Source organism: Cupressus sempervirens, chromosome 4 (genome assembly GCF_028749045.1).
Source record: "Cupressus sempervirens isolate cs-2001-9-10 chromosome 4, ASM2874904v1, whole genome shotgun sequence".
In the NCBI taxonomy this organism is placed as follows: domain Eukaryota; kingdom Viridiplantae; phylum Streptophyta; class Pinopsida; order Cupressales; family Cupressaceae; genus Cupressus; species Cupressus sempervirens.
The window spans coordinates 385,600,344-385,619,850 of record NC_143121.1 but is presented as its reverse complement, the minus strand read 5'-3'; the positions used below and the strand labels follow the sequence as shown (position 1 = coordinate 385,619,850).

The window sequence follows — 19,507 nt, the reverse complement described above, 5'->3', positions numbered from 1 at the left end:
TATTACTTGATAATCTTTAAATTCTAACACTCGATCATCACTAAATTACTCGATCATTACTTGACACTTAGTTACTATGAAGCTTCTTGGCTTGGCATCAATTGTCTCACTCGATCAATGCTAATGCTTAGTCAACACTAGATTTTCTTGGCACTAACTATGGCTCACTTGATGCTAGTATTTTACTCTATTTCTTGGCTTAGCTTGGCTTTCATGACATAAAAAATCACTTTTCTTTAATTCCAAAGTCTATCTAATCAAATATCGATTGCAACTCCCATTTCATAACTCAACCTTTCCTCCAGGTTCTTTTTTTATGAGCAACTTCTCAAATCCTCTTCATCAATCAAACAGATATAGCATTAGATTACATAGTAATATGTCTTATCAATAGATTTGACATGGATAAAAAATTTAAAAAAATTCCAATTGTAAGTTTCCAACAATCTCCCTCTTTGGCATTGATGGAAACATCTCAATACTAGTAAAACTTGTTACCATACAATCCAATAGATTTCACTTTGGTTCTGTTTTCTGAGTTTTAGTCTCTGAATCAATTCTCCCTCTTTGTAGTAACTCTCTCTCTCTCTCTCTCTCTCTCTCTCTCTCTCTCTCTTTCAAAAATGCCAAAGAAACTTAGCTCTCCAAGCTTCAAAATTTTCATACATCAAAATTATGTAGATTTTGCATGTTTGGCTTATTTCTATCATCTATGTATGACTTATCTATTATGATGTACTAAATTATCTACCTTAGCCATGTCCCAAAGTAGAGTCGTATTGCATCATTGTGCAGGATATTTTGATGAACACATATGATGCAATGCACTTTCACTTCTTAAGTAACTTTTTTTAGGGGAATCACCCCTAGTTTGCCTCTAAGATATTCATGAGAATATTTAGGTAAGGTTTTTGTGGATATGTCACCAATCTATTCTTTAGTATTCACATAGTTTAGCTTCACTTGTTTATCTTCAACTAATTCCCTCAAGTAGTGATACTTGATAGTAATGTGCTTTGTCTTAGTGTGCATCACTCAATTCTTTCAAATGTTTATAGCACTTGTGTTATCACAATAGATAACCGCTAGATCTATAATTTCTTCTTTGATACCTTTTAGTAATTGCTTGATCCACATAATATTTGAATAGTTTACTACAACTACCACATACTCATCTTCTATTATTGATTGGGAGATAAAATTATGCTTCTTGCTTTTCCATGACACCAATATCTTTCCTAGAAAGAATGCACCTCCACTAGTGCTTTTTTCTATCATCAATATTTCCTTCCCAATCTGAGTCAGTAAACACCTTTAGTTCAAACTTATCATTTCTTTTGCAATACAATCCATAGTCTTCCATACCTTTTAGATATCTCATGATCCTTTTCACTTTCATCTTGTGATTCTCTTTAGAATTTGCTGAAAATCTAGCAACTATCCTAACTGCTAAAGCAATATCTGGTCTACTATGAGTGACATACTACAGTTTACCAATCATGGATCTTATATCAATAGAATCATCAATCTTATATATCTTATGTCTGCTAGACATATGTGTACTCACTGGCCTTGAATCTTGCATACCAAAAGTCTTTAGTATCTCCTTGATGTATTTGGATTGTGTAATGAAAATACCAAAATTTATTTGACACACTTGTAATCCAACAAAGAATTTAATCTCACCAAACATAGACATTTGAAATTCCTTCTTCATTTCATCAGCAAATGATTTTCATAATGCTTCTCTTCCTCCAAATATGATATATCATCAACAAATATTTTAGATAACAATACTTCATTCTTCTTATACTATATATAGTGGCTCTGTCCATTTTATTTATTATATATATATATATATATATATATATATATTTCATTCTTCTTACCATTTTTTAAATATAGATTATTGTTATCATTTGTCCTTGCAAAACCAATCTTCACCAAATTCTTATGTAATCTTTCATACCATGCTCTTGGGGCTTGCTTCAATCTATAAAGGGCTTTGTTCAATTTACATACCATATTCTTGTTGTTTGGATCTACAAATTCTTCAGGTTGTTCAATGTAAAATTCTTCCTCAAGTATACCATTTAAAAAATGAGGGTTTGACATCCATTTGATATACCTTGAATTTTTTGTAGGATTAATATGTAAGCAGAGTTCTCACTCCTTCAATTCTTTCCATAGGATAAAATTTTTTTCCATCATGAACTTCTTCTTGAGCATAACCCTTGCACACCAATCTTGCCTTATTTCTTGTTACTTAACCATTTTTGTTGATTTTATTCCTAAAAACCCACTTTGTCCCAATATGTATACCTTGAATTTTTTGTAGGATTAATATGTAAGAAGAGTTCTGACTCCTTCAAGTCTTGCCACAAGAGAAAAAGTTTCTCCATAATGAACTTCTTGAGAATAACCTTTGCACACCAGTCTTGCCTTATTTCTTGTTACTTAACCATTTTCATTGATTTTGTTCCTAAAAACCCACTTTTTCCCAATAATTTTTTTATTTTTAGGTTTTGGCACTAAGGTCCATGCATTGTTCTTCTCAATTTGATCAATTTTTTTGTTCATTTCCTGAATCCACTCTTCATTGTCCAAGGAATATTTTACTATCTTGGGCTGAAACTCATAAAGTAAGCATGTATCATCTCTGAGTCTTCTTCTTTTCATAACACTTGATTCAAAATATCCAATGATTTGTTCAGGTTTTTGATGTCTTCTCACATATTTTGTAATCATGAGCAGTTTCCTTTTTTGTTCTTCTATAGGTTCATCTTGAAAATTAACCACAAGTTCATTTCCTCTTTCTTTTTTAGGTTCTAGTTCATGTTCTACATCCTTAGAATTAGCTACCTAATGGTTGACATTGTCTATCTGTGACTTGGCATCTTCAGTCTGTTGCTCGGCACCCACTCTCTACTACTCAAAATTTTTTATTTTCATTGCATAATTTCCTATCTGGTGAAAACTTGTAGCTTGATTTTCTTGTTCATCTTGAGTGATCACAACATTTTCATCCACATAGATAAAAGTATTGTACACTTTAGGTTCATCTTTACATGCAGTGTCCCTTCTTTCTATAAATTCATCAACTTTCACATTTGCACTATCCACAATTTTGTTAGTGTTAGAATTTAAACACTTATAGGCTTTTCTCTTGGTGGAATAACATAGGAATATGCCTTCCTTAATTTTTGCACTATGTAAATTCCATTCCTATTATCTTTAAGTATATAGCATCTACTTCCAAATATTTTGAAATACTTTACATTAGGATCATAACTATACCATAGTTCAAAAGGTGTAGTATTTGTACATTTCTTGACTTATAATCTATTCAGGGTATAAAGAACAATGTTGAATGCTTCTCTCCGATATTTATTTGATACACTCTTCTCCATCATTAATGTTCTTGCATAGTACATTATTGATCTATTTCTCCTTTCAAATATCACATTCAAAGGAGGGGTCCAAGGTATTGACATTTGTCTTTTGATTCCTCTATCATTGTAGAATGTATTTAACTCATTGTAACTGAATTCACCACCTCTTTTGGATCTCAAGAACTTCAAACTCTTCCCTATTTATTTTTCAACTTTGACTAAATACCACTTAAATAACTAAAAATGAATAGATTTAGGTTTCAAAAACATCACAATCATCATCCTAGAATAGTCATCAATAAATAGAATGAAACACTTATCTCCATAGTAGCTTTGAACATCAATGGGTCCACATAGTTCAATATAAACCAATTCAAAAAAATCACTAGAAGATTATGTTTTTCTCTTGAAACTAGACTTGGCCATCTTTCCCAATTGACATTGTTTACACATAGCATTTCCAAGCTTCCTTAGTTTAGATAGCTCCCTTACTTTCTTCGTCTTACTAATATTCACAAAATTGTTGAAGTTCACATGACATAAAGTCTTGTGCCATAACTAAACATCTTCTTGTTGTGAAAACAAATATGTCTCACTTGATAGATCTAGATAGAACAAATTACCTTTTGTTTGATCACCACTTCCGACTAGCTTACCATCAACATCATGTATCTTGGCCTTTCTATTATGGAATTCAACCCTGTAACCTGATTTTTTCAGTTGTGAAACAATCAACACATTAAAGTTAAGTCCTTCAACCCAGTAAATATTTTCACATATCATCTTACCATTTATCAAATTTAAGACATCGAATATCATTGCAAAATTTAATGCATCCACCTTTATATGGACCAATTTCTTTAAATTTATCTTTGTCACTAGTCATATGATTGGAGCATCCACTATCTATTATCCATCTGTCACTTTTGTTTACATATAAAATCAATGCAGTTTTCTCATCTTCATCAGAATCTTATTTCATAAAAAACATAGAAAAATTCATCATCATTACTCTCAAATTCATTATTAGTTTCTTCTTCAACAATATAATAAGATTTCTTACGTTTGTAATCCTTGCTTCTCTTGTAGTCTTTTTCATCTCTTCTTCCTTTGTACTTGCAGCAATATGACCAACTTTGTTGCATGAAAAAAAAATGAAAGGTAATTTACCTTTTTATTTACCTCTTCCTCTTCCAATTTTTTTTTCAATAAGGGCTTCAAGTTCATGAATGTCATCATTAGAACTATCACTGTCACTCTTCATATGTTTACCTTTATTCTTGCTAAGAACTAGTTATGACTTGAAAGCATATTCAATAGTGGCAGGTGTGTAGTTATCAAAGTTAGACATCTCAAAATAAGTAAGTCTACCAATTACACCTTCTAAAGTCAAATTGTTACTTAGTGTACATCTCAGTTCTATGCAAAAACCTTAAGTTTTCCTTGTTAAGTTTGGGTACATCTCTCTTATGAGTCATGATCTTTAGCTTTAAGTACCTTAAATTTTTTCTCTATAAGCACTATGCTCTGATATCAATTGTTAGAAATGTTTAGAATAAATGAGAAAGGGGGCGTGGGGGGGGGGAGGGGGTGGTTGAATCATTTACTCAAGGTCATTATGTACCACTTGAACAATAAAATAAACATTCACTATTCTACTAATCCTGATGTTGCTCGACTCCTACTAAAAAATGGTCTTAAACCTAGCTCAATTTTCATAATGAAAACATTATGAATTGTAAAACATATAAAGAATCCATCATAGATTTGACACTAGGATTTGACACTAGGACTTTTACATGGAAACCCAATTTGGGAAAAACCACCAGCAACATGTCACTCTTTCAAAGTGAGCTCTGTTAAGAGCCAACCCTGTTAAAGGTTACAAAATAAACTATTAATTGTGACCTTGTTAAAGGATTTAATCACCCTATTAGGAGTGGACTTCTCACAGGAATTTGATCATTCCATTTAGAATGTCACCTAGTTAAAGGATATACATATATTGTTAAGTCTTCCAAATGATTGTTAGGTCAACCTCTATTAAAAAGATTTCAATAAAAACTGTTTACAATGATTAGAAATAAAACAATAGGTTTGATCTATGTCATTACAACTCACTTTTGCAAGTTAAGATCTTTATTCAGTCCTTGTGTTGACTTTTTGATAAGCCTTCCATTATCATCTCTGATCTTGACTCGCTCAACAACCCTTCAAGCAATTAGTCCACTCTTCTCAAAAACACTTAAGCCTTCTATTTAGATTCACTTATCAATGTCAGCACCATTTATGGAAGATTTCTCTTTTAGCTTTGTAGTCACACACACTTGTGTGTTTCTAATCAGCCTTTTTTTGTATGCTTCTTTCCATATATAGTAGCACTTCGTACATACACACACGTCACCAATTTTTCATCTCTATATCTCTTTAAGTAGGTAATTCATGCTTTATCATTTTCTACATCCACAATTGATTTTAGGGTTTATAATCAGGTTCAACTTGATTCATTGTATCTGTCCATTTTCTTGGTCATCCTCTAGAAATTTCTCTAGAATTATCCTATTAGGTCTTTACCTAATCCTCTTCTTGAATTTAATGATCCAACTCATCAATCTTATCTTCAATGCAATTTACATCTTCACGATTTCCTTGAATTCATTCTCATACTATCACTCAACAATATTTAAATTTTGATAGTCGGTCATCACTAAATTACTCAGTCATTACTTGACACTTGCTCAATGGAATGTTTTTTGGCTCAGCATTAACTGTCTCACTTAGTCGATGCTAATTCTTAGTCAACACTAGATTTTCTTGGCACTAACTATGGCTCGGTTGGCACTAGCATCTTACTCTATTTCTTGACTTGGCTTGGATTTCTTCACATAAACAATCACTTTTCTTTATCAAAGTCTATCTAATCAAATGTCCATTGAAACTCTCGTTTCATAACTCAACCTTTCATTTAGGTTCTTTTGTTATGAGAAACTTCTCAAATTCTCTTCATCAATCAAATAAATTTGATATTTAGACTAGGTAGCAATATGTCTTTTCAGTATATTTGACATCAATGAAAAAACAATAATTGTTCCAATTGTAAGTTTCGAATAGAGAATGGGTAGTAAAATGGTCAAAACCTATTGGTATTACAACAAATAACATGGTGTAATTGGAAGTTCTTTTAAGGAAGGTTTGAAACTAAGTCTAGAACAAGGTATAAGGAAGCTAGTAATAGAAGGAGATTCCCAAATTATTCTGAATGCTTTGAGAAATTGAATCACCCCAAAAAGGAGCATTAATTTCAAATTGGAAATAGTTTTACATCTTATAAACAAGTTCAAAGAAACCAAATTCTAGCATGTACATCGAGAGGGGATCAAAGAAGTTGATCAATTTTCTAATAATGGATTGATTGGTGAAGGTATCACATTAAAACCTTGATTCCCAGTTACATATCCTGATTCAAATTGATCATTTATATTAAGAAAGGTATCTATGACAACAACTGTGTTTAACTAATTAAATTATCCAAGTTAACTTTACAAAGACATATGATTGACCTTAATAACAAAGTATTTGAAATACAAGAACCCCCTTGACCCAAAATGTATATATTAACTTATTTCAATTCTAAGAATAAGGAGTAGAAAAGCCCAAGGAAAACTCAGTTTACTAGCAACCCTAATTTAAAGTTATCTAAAAAATTTAGCCAAACATTAGCAATCATTAAATGACCAAGGACAGTAAAAATTTAATCATTAAACATTATAGCCTATTGCACACTCTATGAACAAGATATTAATAGGCATTAATTACTCATGAAGCAAACACAACATACCTCTCAATGATCTCAACATTATCTAGATGGTTCCAAGGGCTTCTAGAGTGCAACTACATTTAGATGAGTAATCCTAGTCTTCCCAAATTTCAACATTTGGCATATCGGCCCAAAATAGTGCAAGTTGTATTTAGGGAATAGATCAGTGTGTTAGGATGGAGTCTGCTATCAATTTGTCCCATATTATTGAAGTTAGAATGATGGATTTTAGGGTCTATTTGAAGCTAGAAAGATGGAATAGGCTCCTCAATCCCATTGATTACATGACCAAGGTAGCCATTATTAGGGGAGAAAACCTTTAACTATGAATTTTCCTAGCACACCAATAGCTTCATCCTAGGAACCTTCATATCATGCTTGGCTAATTCCCAGATCACTCATTGGGGCATCATATGATTATGCCACAATTTCTTTGATTTGACTTGGTTAGAAGGGCTAGAATAGAAAATTCTAAGTATTGATAGGATCTAAAAATCGGCTATGCTGAAGGTTACATGTCTTATCCCCTTGGAATTTTTGTTCATTCCATTGTGCTTAGACATCACATTTTACACATTAGGGACCAAACACTCTTCAACAAGGAATGACCAAAGATGACATCCAACATTGTATTTCTACTTATGAGTAGGGGTATTTTCGAAGATCAGAGCATAGATTGGCTCCTCAATTACCTTATAATGTTTGACTCCTACATTGAGCAAGGAATTGGCTTTTTTGATTTGAACAAGCTAGATTTCTCTTTGCCAAGTTTCAACAAATCTAGCCAAGAGAAAATGACCTTCATATTGTCTACAAAAGAAAAGGTATTTGATATCGAAGAGATTCATGATCTTATTATGGTCTATTAGAAAGTTCAAGATCAAGCTTGGGTTGGTTCCTTTTCCTATCTTTGTTGTCCTTCGCTTATCTTGATTCTATATTATGTTATAGTATAGCTATATGTACAATTTTTTGCTCTTGTCCCCTTTGGTAGGGAAAATTTTTATCTAGGCTTCGTCTATCATTTTTGCTTCTTTTAGGAAAATTATATTTGAATATAGCTAAGTACGTGGGCTTACCATGTGGTCTCTTGGGTAAGCTTTTGTTATGGTTGTTGGAAATGATTGAAAAGATCATGAATGAAGAATAATGGAACTGGTAAAGAATGTTTTCAATCATTGATTTGTCATTGATGCCAAACTTGCTACTTGTAGGAATGACAATTGCTTAAGTGATCCAAGTACTATCAATTGGTTGATTGACAAGGAGGTGGTAATCAATAAGATGTAACTAAAGTACCTACAGAAAGGTTGAATTTATGATGTTGTAATGAAGTATAAAGGATCAACTAAGCCATTGATGAAATAGTGTGTTGATGACATACTCTAAGAAGATGGACACACTAAGCCTAACTTAGTTCATTGGAGAGAGCCAAGCAAGCTAGTTATAGTCGAACAAATTCTTAGTTGAAGCTGAGCAAGTCTAACTTTAGTGTGTGCCAAGCAATCCTTGAGGTGCCGAGTAACACAAATTTGTTTAGGTGTCAAGCATTAGAAAAAGGTAATGGATGTCAAATAAGTCTTCAAGTGCTGAGTAACTCAGGAAAAGACTTCAAGTGCCAAGTAACTTAGGAAAAGACTTTAGGTGCTGAGTAACACAGAAGGAGCCGAGCATTAGTAAACCAATGATGCTGAGTTGCTGCATTATTTGTTAAGTCAAAGATTTGCCAGATCAATAGTGATAAGTTCGTTACATTGAATTTTGTGAATTAGTCAGATGATAAGGATGATGATTAGATGTCACAGAATTTTATGTAAACCATGCAAATCAATTCGAGGTGAATGCTAATGGACTTATCATAAAGTTTCTAGAAGAAGCAATTTGGAGGGAAAAAAATACCATTTTATCTAGAATCAAATTAAGATTTGAGCAACAAATGAAGTACAGAACTTCTTTATAAGGAGTTATAGGTCAGAGATCAAGTGCGCATATGTGAGAGGGAGTGTGCAAGAGAAGCCAAGAGAAGGCTAGTGAGAAGTGTCAAGAAGGAGGACACAATGAGGAGTAAGTTCAAAACATCAAGACTCTGAGTTGATCAAGTGATCATGGAGTGCATTGGCTTAACAAGTGGAAGAACTCAAGGAGACAAATCTTGAAGGGTGAACAAGCTATTAGTACTATAAGAGATGAAAGCCAAGCAAAGAAGAAGGACTAAAGAGAAATCTAAAATCTGCAAGGTTAGAGTTGCAATCTGTATTAGATCAAAACCCTTCTAATACTTTCTTACCATTGTATTAGATATTGAAACCCTACATTGCTAGGTTAGCTTAACAGTTAGGTACATAAGCCTCAGGAAAAGGATAAAGAGATCCCCAGGAGAAGGATAAAGAGATCCTTAGGGGAAGGATAAGAGATCCTTAGGAGGAGGATAGGAGATCCTTAGAGAGGGATGAAAGATTCTTTTGAGAAGGTGACTGTAAATCCCATGAATTTGGGTAAGCCCAATAGCTCTATGTAAATCCTTTAATAGGGTGACATTCCAAGTTGAATGTTCTTAAGTCCTCTAATAGGGTACACTCCTAACAGGGTGTAGAAATCCTTTAATAGGGTCACATCTAACAGTGTGTAAAGCCTTTAATAGGGAAAACTGTCTGAAGTGGTTGAAATCAATTATGCAGTTATTTAGTGGGTCTCATCCCCACCATAGTTTTACCTTCTTATTTTTGGAGGGTTTCTAGGTCACCAAAATCCTTAGTGTTATGGTGTGATGCATGTTTACTTTTTATGGTTGTTTAATGTTTAACTACATGCATGTTAATTTCAAGTTATATGACATTAAGGATTTGTAGGAAAAGTTCTATTAGACATCATTGGACCTTGGATAACTGATTCATCCCCCTTATCAGTTATTCTAAAGGAATTCTAACAATGGTGAGCCTTTTTTTGTCTTCTTATGTAAATATTTTTAGGACATCTAACAAAATATAGCTATTTTTTTAATCTAGTTCTTTTAGCTAGCATCTTCATTGTATAATTTTCTCTAACATAGACTTATATGTATACTATATGTTTACATACCTATTCCCTTATGGGTGCATAAGATACTAGCCTTTTTATGATCTAGCAATATTATGACCCTAGTATACAAAGATTATACTTTTGGTACATATTTATACAAATAAACTATATACATTTAGTATGTAGTGGGTCATTAGGGTTTGGGTCATGATTTAGTTTCATTTTAGAAAATTATAAAACTCTTACTCTATTTTTTATTTCTCAAAGGGTCTCAATATTTTTAAAAATCTCATGGCTAAGTAGAAAAAAGATGTATGAATGGAGATATGGAATTAGATTAAGTATAACTAGATTCCAGATAATTTTCTCATCTAATAGAAAATCCCATCAAGAAATCATAACAACTTGGTAGTGATAGTAGATCCAAATTAGGCAGTCAACTCAGATGTAAAGAAACCTTGCCTAAAATGATATAACTCATTTTATAGATGCACATTAGATTAAATCTTAATGATTTGAAAGTTTATCATGTAAAATCTAATAGAAAGAACTATACATTAGTATTTTCCATTGAGGCATCATCAAGGTAATTGAACATAGTAAAATCTATCTTACAATCACATGCCCATCAAAACCTTTTAGATAAGAGCATAATAACTAGAAAACTTAAGCAAGTAGAGAAGAAGTCCTGAATCTAGGAACATAATTTGACTTTTCTATATTAATATTAACCGAATCATAGCAAATTTCTCATAGAAACTAAATTTGGATGATAATATATAGAAACCATCTTAATAGGGATCCTATTGAAATTTCCATCTCCTATTTTTAAAATCAGTCTTTTAATATATATGGATCCATCAAACCATGTAGGATGATTTAAAATCATATTATCTAGATTAAATTAGTTGTGACTTAAAGAACCTTACCATCATTTGGAATCAAGAGAGGAGACCAAGGCTCTTCATCTTCAGTGGATTCTTTAGGCTCCAAAGATAGGAACCTCCATTAATCAGGGGTCAAGAGTTGATTAGTTTCCCATGCATCCAAATGATCTTTATGTATGTACTCATCCATCCAATTGTCTCTAAATTTTGATCAAGCATGAAAAGAAATCAGTAGGAAAGTAACATTCCTTCTCACAATAGGGAGCCATTTAAGAAGTTAGGTAGTATCAAATATTGATATCAATAGATAATGAGGAATGATTTGTTGAATATCTAAGGGTAGCTCATAGTGACAAGATTGACAGATATACATTCCATTATGAATATTGGTGAAAACGTTATCAATACTTCCTAGATACTTTGCCTTACTAATCTGCTTGCAAAGAATATTCAGATTAGAATTGTTGGGTTTGGTCAAACTTCCCATGGCTATGAGCATAGATGGAATATCACTAGGAATTCTATACCACTTTAAATTGTTGTTAAATTCCTTGGCCGAAATTTAAGAGAACCACAAAGAGATGTGGGCTAGAGATGGGGTCATCTAAGGCCATTTAAGGAACCAATCCCTTTAACTTTATCACAATGTTCATGTTTGTAGTCCTATAATTTCTAATTAAATCAATAGCAATATCAACCTATAAAAGTAGGTCATTCGCATGAACAAAGAGAGTCCAAAATTGTTATTGGTTAACGTTAGATTAAATAATGATCAATGGAAATAAAAGTTGTCAATTGGATATTAGGAAATAAAAATTGAAAAATTGCTCGGTTCCTTTAGGGTATCCAATCGGTTTCCTAACAAGTTTTAAGTCTAGCTAGTAATTATATCTCATAATATATGGAGAATCTTTCTTGATTTCCAAGGGTCTTTTCAATGAATCTCAAATTCCAAAGGACTAACACTAGAAAACTATTATAATAAATTTATCAAATATATTTCCTTTGAGAAATGTATATTTTATAGCTTCTAGAATGAAAAAGGAAGAAGGTGATCATAAAGAATCATTCCAGGTCGCACCTCCTAGTAAACGATAGAGACATAAGGAAGAATGTGATTAAGCCCCAACTCAGATGATTGCCTAAAAGAAGGGAATGCCCTCCTAACTTTAATAGTACCACTAAAGAACAAAAAATCATATAGTTAACAACACCTATTCACAAATGAAGTCAAGTTTTTCTTTCTTTCAATAGTATTCTACAGAATATTCCTTAGATTTCCACATGCAAGATGGTGTCAATTATAGAAACTATATGTATTCAAATCTTATTTGGATTCAATGGAAAGGGAATATCCCTCATAAGTTTCTATAATTTGGGGTATGCCCGTTTCAGTAATGTAATAATATAAGACTTTGTTCCTAGTCAAGACTGGAGGTTTTCTTCTCTGTTCTTTCCTACTAGTGCTTGTTTGAATGGAGACTTCTTGTAATTTTATTTTTATATATAAATTATTGTGCTTCAACCTTTTATCGATAAAAAAACATTTGGCTATAGCATTAAATTTTATAAAATAAATATCAAGCAATAATAATCTTATGTAAATATAAATAAAGGCTAATAACACTTGACTTCTTTAATCTCGACACTAGCATCATCTATCATTAATGCATTAACTATTGGAAATTTGGTTAGCAGTCCCCTTGGGATTTGTGAAAAGGGCTTAACCGCCTCCTGTGTACTATAAGTTGAGTGGCTCTATTGGGCATTAATAGATCAGTCTTTTGGTGCACTAGCAACCCCACTCTAACAAGTGGTATTAGAGCTTGGTCATAGGTTTGAATCCTCAAATCCTCAGGTAACACTAAGGAGGAGATTGTTGGAAATTTGGTTAGCACTCCCCTTAAGATTCATGACAAGGGCTTAATCACCTCCTATATACTATAAGTTGAGTGGTTGTATCACGCATTGACAAATCGGTCTTTTGGTACAATGACAACCCCACTCTAACATTAACACATCATTCTTATTCAATCTACTTCCCTCTTTTATAGACTATGGTTAGCCATTTATTTATATCCTCAACTTTTCTTCTTGAAGATATGGCCCATGATATAGGTAAACCAACCTCTTGTCCACAAAATATTAGCAAGGTATATAGCTCACACTGCACATAAAAAAAAAAAAACTAATAAATCTTAATGCGACAGACCAATAACTAAATGAAATTATTAAAAAAAATCATTATTTTACTCACACTGCATTTATTTGTTGAGAATGTTGAATCCATTGCAATAATTGAGTTATGTGAATGCTTCATCATCATTGCTCACATCCACGGTGTTTGAATACCAATTATAAATGGAACATTTTCCATATTGTTTGGTTTTTTATAGCAGATAATATTGTATTTCTCCTCTAGAAGCCATAGTCTTACACTTTTTGGATCATATTCATTTTTTGTGATCAAATGGAACATACTCTTTTCCATGCATTTAATACATATTTTCTCAATAAATATGTGTCTATTTTATTCATAAAAAATTTCAAGCTATGATCTAAGTAATTCCTTTCACATATACTATCAATCTTGACACCCATTTTTAACAATGATTTAACAGAGGACTTACATTCGTTTCATAACCTCGGCCCAATGATATTGCTTGGATCATCAGAAGGGTCCTTTTTTCCAAGAAAAAAATCACCATTAAGATCCTAATGGCTAAACTCATTATATTTAATTATTGCAATATTTGGTCTCTCATACATAACATTAACAGTAAAGTGGATTTGACAATCCCTTTTATGTGTAAACTTTTGTATCCTTTCCTTTTTTTCAGACAATTTATTTCTATTATCCCAAAGACCAAAAGAACAATGATATATGTTTGTGCATGTAAAAATATATGAATGTTATGTGGTATAATAAATAAATAAAAATGAACATGACTTTTCATGAGTATATTATATATGAATAAACCTTAAATACAAATTGGTTGTGCATTTTGTAGGACTTGTTCAGTTGGGCTCTCTATGCAATTTTCATTTAAGTGTTATTTGGTATCATCAAATAAGCCTTCTCCTTTAATAAATTGGGGGAGTCTCTCAAGAGGGATAGAAACACATAAGTTCATTAGTTGAGTGGTATCATCTCCAATGGGTGTCCAATCTAGGTCAACACTTGAAAAGTGATTTCTTTCCTTGGAAGTCTCTTGCACATCTAGGTAAATAAGTGATTTCCATTTACTCCTTTTACCCATTCTATGTAATATTATAATGGTTAGTAACCCTTTATACTATTAAAATATGTAGGAACAACTATATTTATTAATATGGAGGAGCTTAGTTCTAACCTAAATGGTTACTCTGGGAGAAAAGGGGTGTCAACTAGTAAAGATAATTTTTAGGGTAGTAAGGATAGAAATACTAACTCAAATGTTGGGTTAGAATCCCTCAGAGAGGATCATGAAAAATAGAGTGATCACCCTTCTCATAATGCCAGTGAGGAGAAAATGGAGGAGGATATTTGTAAGGAGAATAAAGATAAAGGCCCTGTGGGTAAGGACAACAACCAGAGTAAAGAAGAAAATGAGGAAAAAATGGAGAATCTGGATATTAATACCGATACCTAGATTAATACTATGACTATTGCGGTTGGTTCTGAGCCTAGGGATGTGGTTGATGGGAGGAATGACTCTCAAGATGCTAAACTTTCCTTTCTTCACACTACTACGCTTAAAGTAGAGACTTCTCTTCAGGGTGATTCTTGGCTGTATAATGAAATCATGGTTCTCAAGAAGAAAATTGGGGTTATGCAAAAGGAATTGCATGTTGAAAACACTAACAGAACTCAGATGGAAGTGTAAATTCCAGTAACATCCCTGAAAAGATTAAAGAATATGAGCAGGAGCTTCGTTATCTTATAGAGGAAAGTGGTCAAAAAATGGAACAAGTCACTTCTAGCCTGTGTTGTGGCAACCAGTCTGGATAAGAAGAGTAATGAGGAAATAATGTCTCTTAGTAATGCAGGGATGGGGAGTCTAGGAGGTCCTAGTAAGAGAACAAGGTAGAGCACAAGGAAAAAGGTTGTTGAGGCTCTTGAGGCTCCTGTTCTTTCTCTGGTTGACATAATCCAGAGTACTACAAAAGTAGGTAAAGAGGTAGAAAACATTATCAAATAGCTATTGTAGGTACAGGCTGTGGAGCGGGTGTGCTAGTTGCTGGACTGGGCGATTTTTTTAGTTTTTAATTTTTTCTTTCCATCTTGTTTAAACTCTAGGTTCTAGGTCCTTGTAAAACCTGGTCATTTTTTATAGTTTGAACTTTTGATTTCAGGTCCCTGTAAAACCTGATTTTGTTGTTTTAAACTTTAGGTTTCAGGTCCTTGTAAAACTTGGTGGTGCTTAATGTTTATCTTTATTTTTTTGTAATGGCTTTCTGACCCCTTCAAAACTTTCTTTTACCATAATCTAAAACTATATTTATTAATATTTATAATTATATTACTTTTCTAAATAAAATAGAATGTCATATATTAGTATTGAAAGGTTTGTTCACTATTTTGATGCATGTAGATATAAGAAATTTTGTTCTATGTCTATTTTTTGTGATTTATTAATGAGTGAAATGGTAGTTTAAAAGTAGGATCTAAAGTAGTAATAATCTTTTTATAAATAATTTTTTTAAAAATTAATTTTTACATTTCTCCCAAATCATCTTTTCATCAAATCTAAGTTTAAGAAGAGAAATACAAATTTAAAATTATAATGTAAAAATTAAATTGAATTTATTTTTATATTTTAATAAATATTTATTCACTCATTAATTGATATTAATATTTGGAAAATTATATAAATTTAGTAGTATATTGAGTTTTTAATGTTATATGTAGTTTTGTAATAAAACATTATATATATATATATATATATATATATATATATATATATATATATATATATATATATATATATATATATATATATATATATATATATATATATATATATATATATATATATAAGTTTTAATAATTTAAATAAAAAGTAATTGTGTATTTCTTGTTATGATATATTTATCTTAAAATTTTAATAATTTAATAATTATTTAGTAATCAAGTAATAAGAAAGTAAATTTAAAATATTTTAATTAGTGACCTTGTTTATTTAAGGTTGACTAAATTAATAATAAAACACACTTCAATTCAAGATATAATAATTTATTTTAATTTACAAATGAAAGTAATTTAATGTAGTTTTGAAAGTTTGATATATTAATTTTTATTAATATGTTAAAATTTTGAATAATATGATATTTTTGGTTTAAATTAATAATATATTAAAAGAATTTTTATTTTAATATAATCTTCTTTATTATAAATGAGAATATTAGTGATAAGTAAGATTATATTTTATTTTAAAATATATATTCAAAAGATTATGATTTTTTTAGCATAAATATGGGAAAATTTCGTATGTAGCATATAATGTGCATAAGAAATTTTTTGAAATGTAATTTGATTTAAAAATAGTAATATATTTAATTAAAAAATGGAAAATTTAATATAAATAAAATTTATGGAATAATATGAATATTATTAGTTTCAAAACGATTACTACATCAGAATCATTTTATACAATAAAAAATTAGAAGAATAGAATATAACAAATTTATTTAAAAAGGTTACCTTGATTTCAATTTAACAATAATCGCCCTTTATTCTCCAAAATAATTAGGATAGTATGACGAAAAAGAAAACTTATGGCTATTGAATGTGAGATTTCCAATAGAAATAGTGAAGTCTAAAACTTTCCCACTGATACTTCATTTTTCCAAAAAAATCTATATACTAAAATCATTCAATTGACAAAAAATTTCTGCAAATTATCCAACAAAATTTTAACTTAACCAATACCTCAAATTTTCATATGTACGAAATCGATGGATGTATGGATGTTGACGAGTGGGTTGGGCATCCAATTTGATGTCGCTATAGCCAACGCTATTGTATTTTTTTTATGATTATCATATTTTAGTAGTTGTAATTTTATCTACCAATGTCATTTTTCATTAATTTTTTGCTTTTGTTTTTTCAATTATAAAAATACTATGTTAATATTACTTAATACCTTTTGAAAAATCTTTTTCACAAAAGTCTTTCATTTATGCTCATTCCACTTCTACATCTTAAATGATTTATCTGATTAAAAAAAATATTTAGTATTTTGAAAAGTATGTTATATTCTTTATTTATAAGATTTTTAAAGGAAGTTTGGCTTCCTTTTCTCGTAGAGGTTTGGAAAAATATACTATAGAAAAGACTTTGTAATAAAGGTGTTTATGTGTTTATATGTACAGTACTAGGTTTTATGGTGAACCATTATATCACTATATTGTCAAGTATTTTTAATATTATTAGTTTTTTAAACATCTTTTTGTTCATTTTGATGGTGCCACTTCGGGCAAGCGTGTCTAAAGTAGTTATAGTTTTTTTTTTTTTTTTTTTTGGTGTATTCACAGATTATAAATAGTACATCTGATTTTAATGAGTTTTCAAGGGTCAAATAGTGATCATTTCAATGTACCATCTAATACCTACTTAAAGATGTAAGTTTTAAATGAGAAGATTAAACTAAGAAACATACTTAAGACAATGAATGAAAGAGTTGACATAACACATAACAAAACAATTTTTAGTGATTAACTGAATCTGGATATATGAATGTAATGTTTAACCAAATCCAATACTATCCATGGCATGTACATATTTCTAGCAACATATACATTATTAAATGGGGAGAAGGGATGCCATGTACATATTTCTAGAAACATATACAACTATAAAATGAGGAGAAGGGAGAAGGCAAATGAACATGTGATTTGGGATTCACATACTCAACAATTTCTCTCTCAAAGTTTAACCAATACAATTATGAACAATCCCTACATTTATACTTTTACTGTTACATTAAAATCAAATCGATAGAAAATTTAAATTTTGCCAAACTCTGTTTACAATAGTACAAGTTAATCTCTTTAAATTTTATGAAATTAGATACAATCTAAAATCAAAATATCTTTTCTTACAACTTTTAAAAATGCAAACTCACCCATAAATCCATAATCAGAAATCTCACTCTTTGTATCCTCTTCTTGACAATCACATCTCGTTCATATGGATAGATTGTATACTATTCTATCTATTTCCATAAGGTATACTCGTCCAAATTATGTCCCTGGAATGAGACAGAGAGAGAAGTGGTCTACGTCAGATGCCAGATGGATATGGAAGTTTTTGTGTGGAGAAGATACTAAGATTTGTAGGGATTCCTCGCTTAGGTGCAAACTGCACTTGAGGTTTATTACTATCTTTGGATGCCAAAGACAACGTGATAATTCCAACCTAGCAAATCATCAACCCAGCTTGAAAACCCGCATCTAGTATCAAGTGCAGTTCGAACAACACCATCTTTAATTTCAGAATCAAATCTTCCACATATTCACTAATTCTTCTCGAAAACATTCTACCTCTACCATTTTGGAAAATAGGGGAGTAGAAATTATCAACATTGTCCATTTTTAAACTCACTTTGGCCCACTGTAAATCCACAAATCTAAATGAGTGACCACCTTCTCCTTGTCTATGAGAACCTCTAGCTTTGGCACAACAACATTTTTGAGATTATAAGCACCTTAAAAAGTAGTCTTCTTAATGTTAGTGACCTCTGCAACATCCTTGACAGAAAAGAGCTTTGAAAATCAAGCAATAGATAGAAACCTCAATGCCACTGCGTTGTTTCTATGCTCCATAACATACTTGAAAAGCTCCTTAATCACCAACAAATTCTCCACTACAGGAATTCTAACATCATCTTTGTCAAAATCGGGCACGTACATCCACGAAAACAGAGCATTTTGGTCTTCCATGTTCTACGATGTTTCATGTCTTGTTTAAATTTATCTTTTCTTGAAACGCCGCACTTATGTAAATCAATTTTAACTATTTAACAATCAAACCTTAATGAATGATTTTTAAGCCATCGGCTATAAAACAATTATTATGGAAGAGCCTGTTAACGAAAAGAGGAAACAGAGCATCAAATTCTTTAGTAAGGAAGGCTAAAGGTGGTCTGTGGCCCAACTAATTTGTCATCCATTTCCTGTATTTGTTGAAGAGCATATCTGAGAGTACCCATTTCAACTTTCAAATACATTCAAAGAAATCCTTATTCAACTTTGGTTTGCATCTTCCAATATTAGATTTGATATCTTGGGCTTTCGTGTCAGAGAGGAATTCGATAGGACAGTCAGCAACAATCTTAGAAATCAATCGAGCTTGTCGATTCAGGTTTACATGCTCAAACTCATCAAGCTTACATGCTTACAGCTCATGAACA

At 31.3% G+C, this 19,507-nt stretch overlaps 1 pseudogene; it reads right to left on the bottom strand.

The window, feature by feature from the left end:
- The window catches only part of LOC149561676 (uncharacterized), a 65,836-nt pseudogene extending 46,799 nt beyond the window's left edge, over positions 1–19,037 (bottom strand).
- Positions 19,038–19,507: the final 470 nt, after the last annotated feature.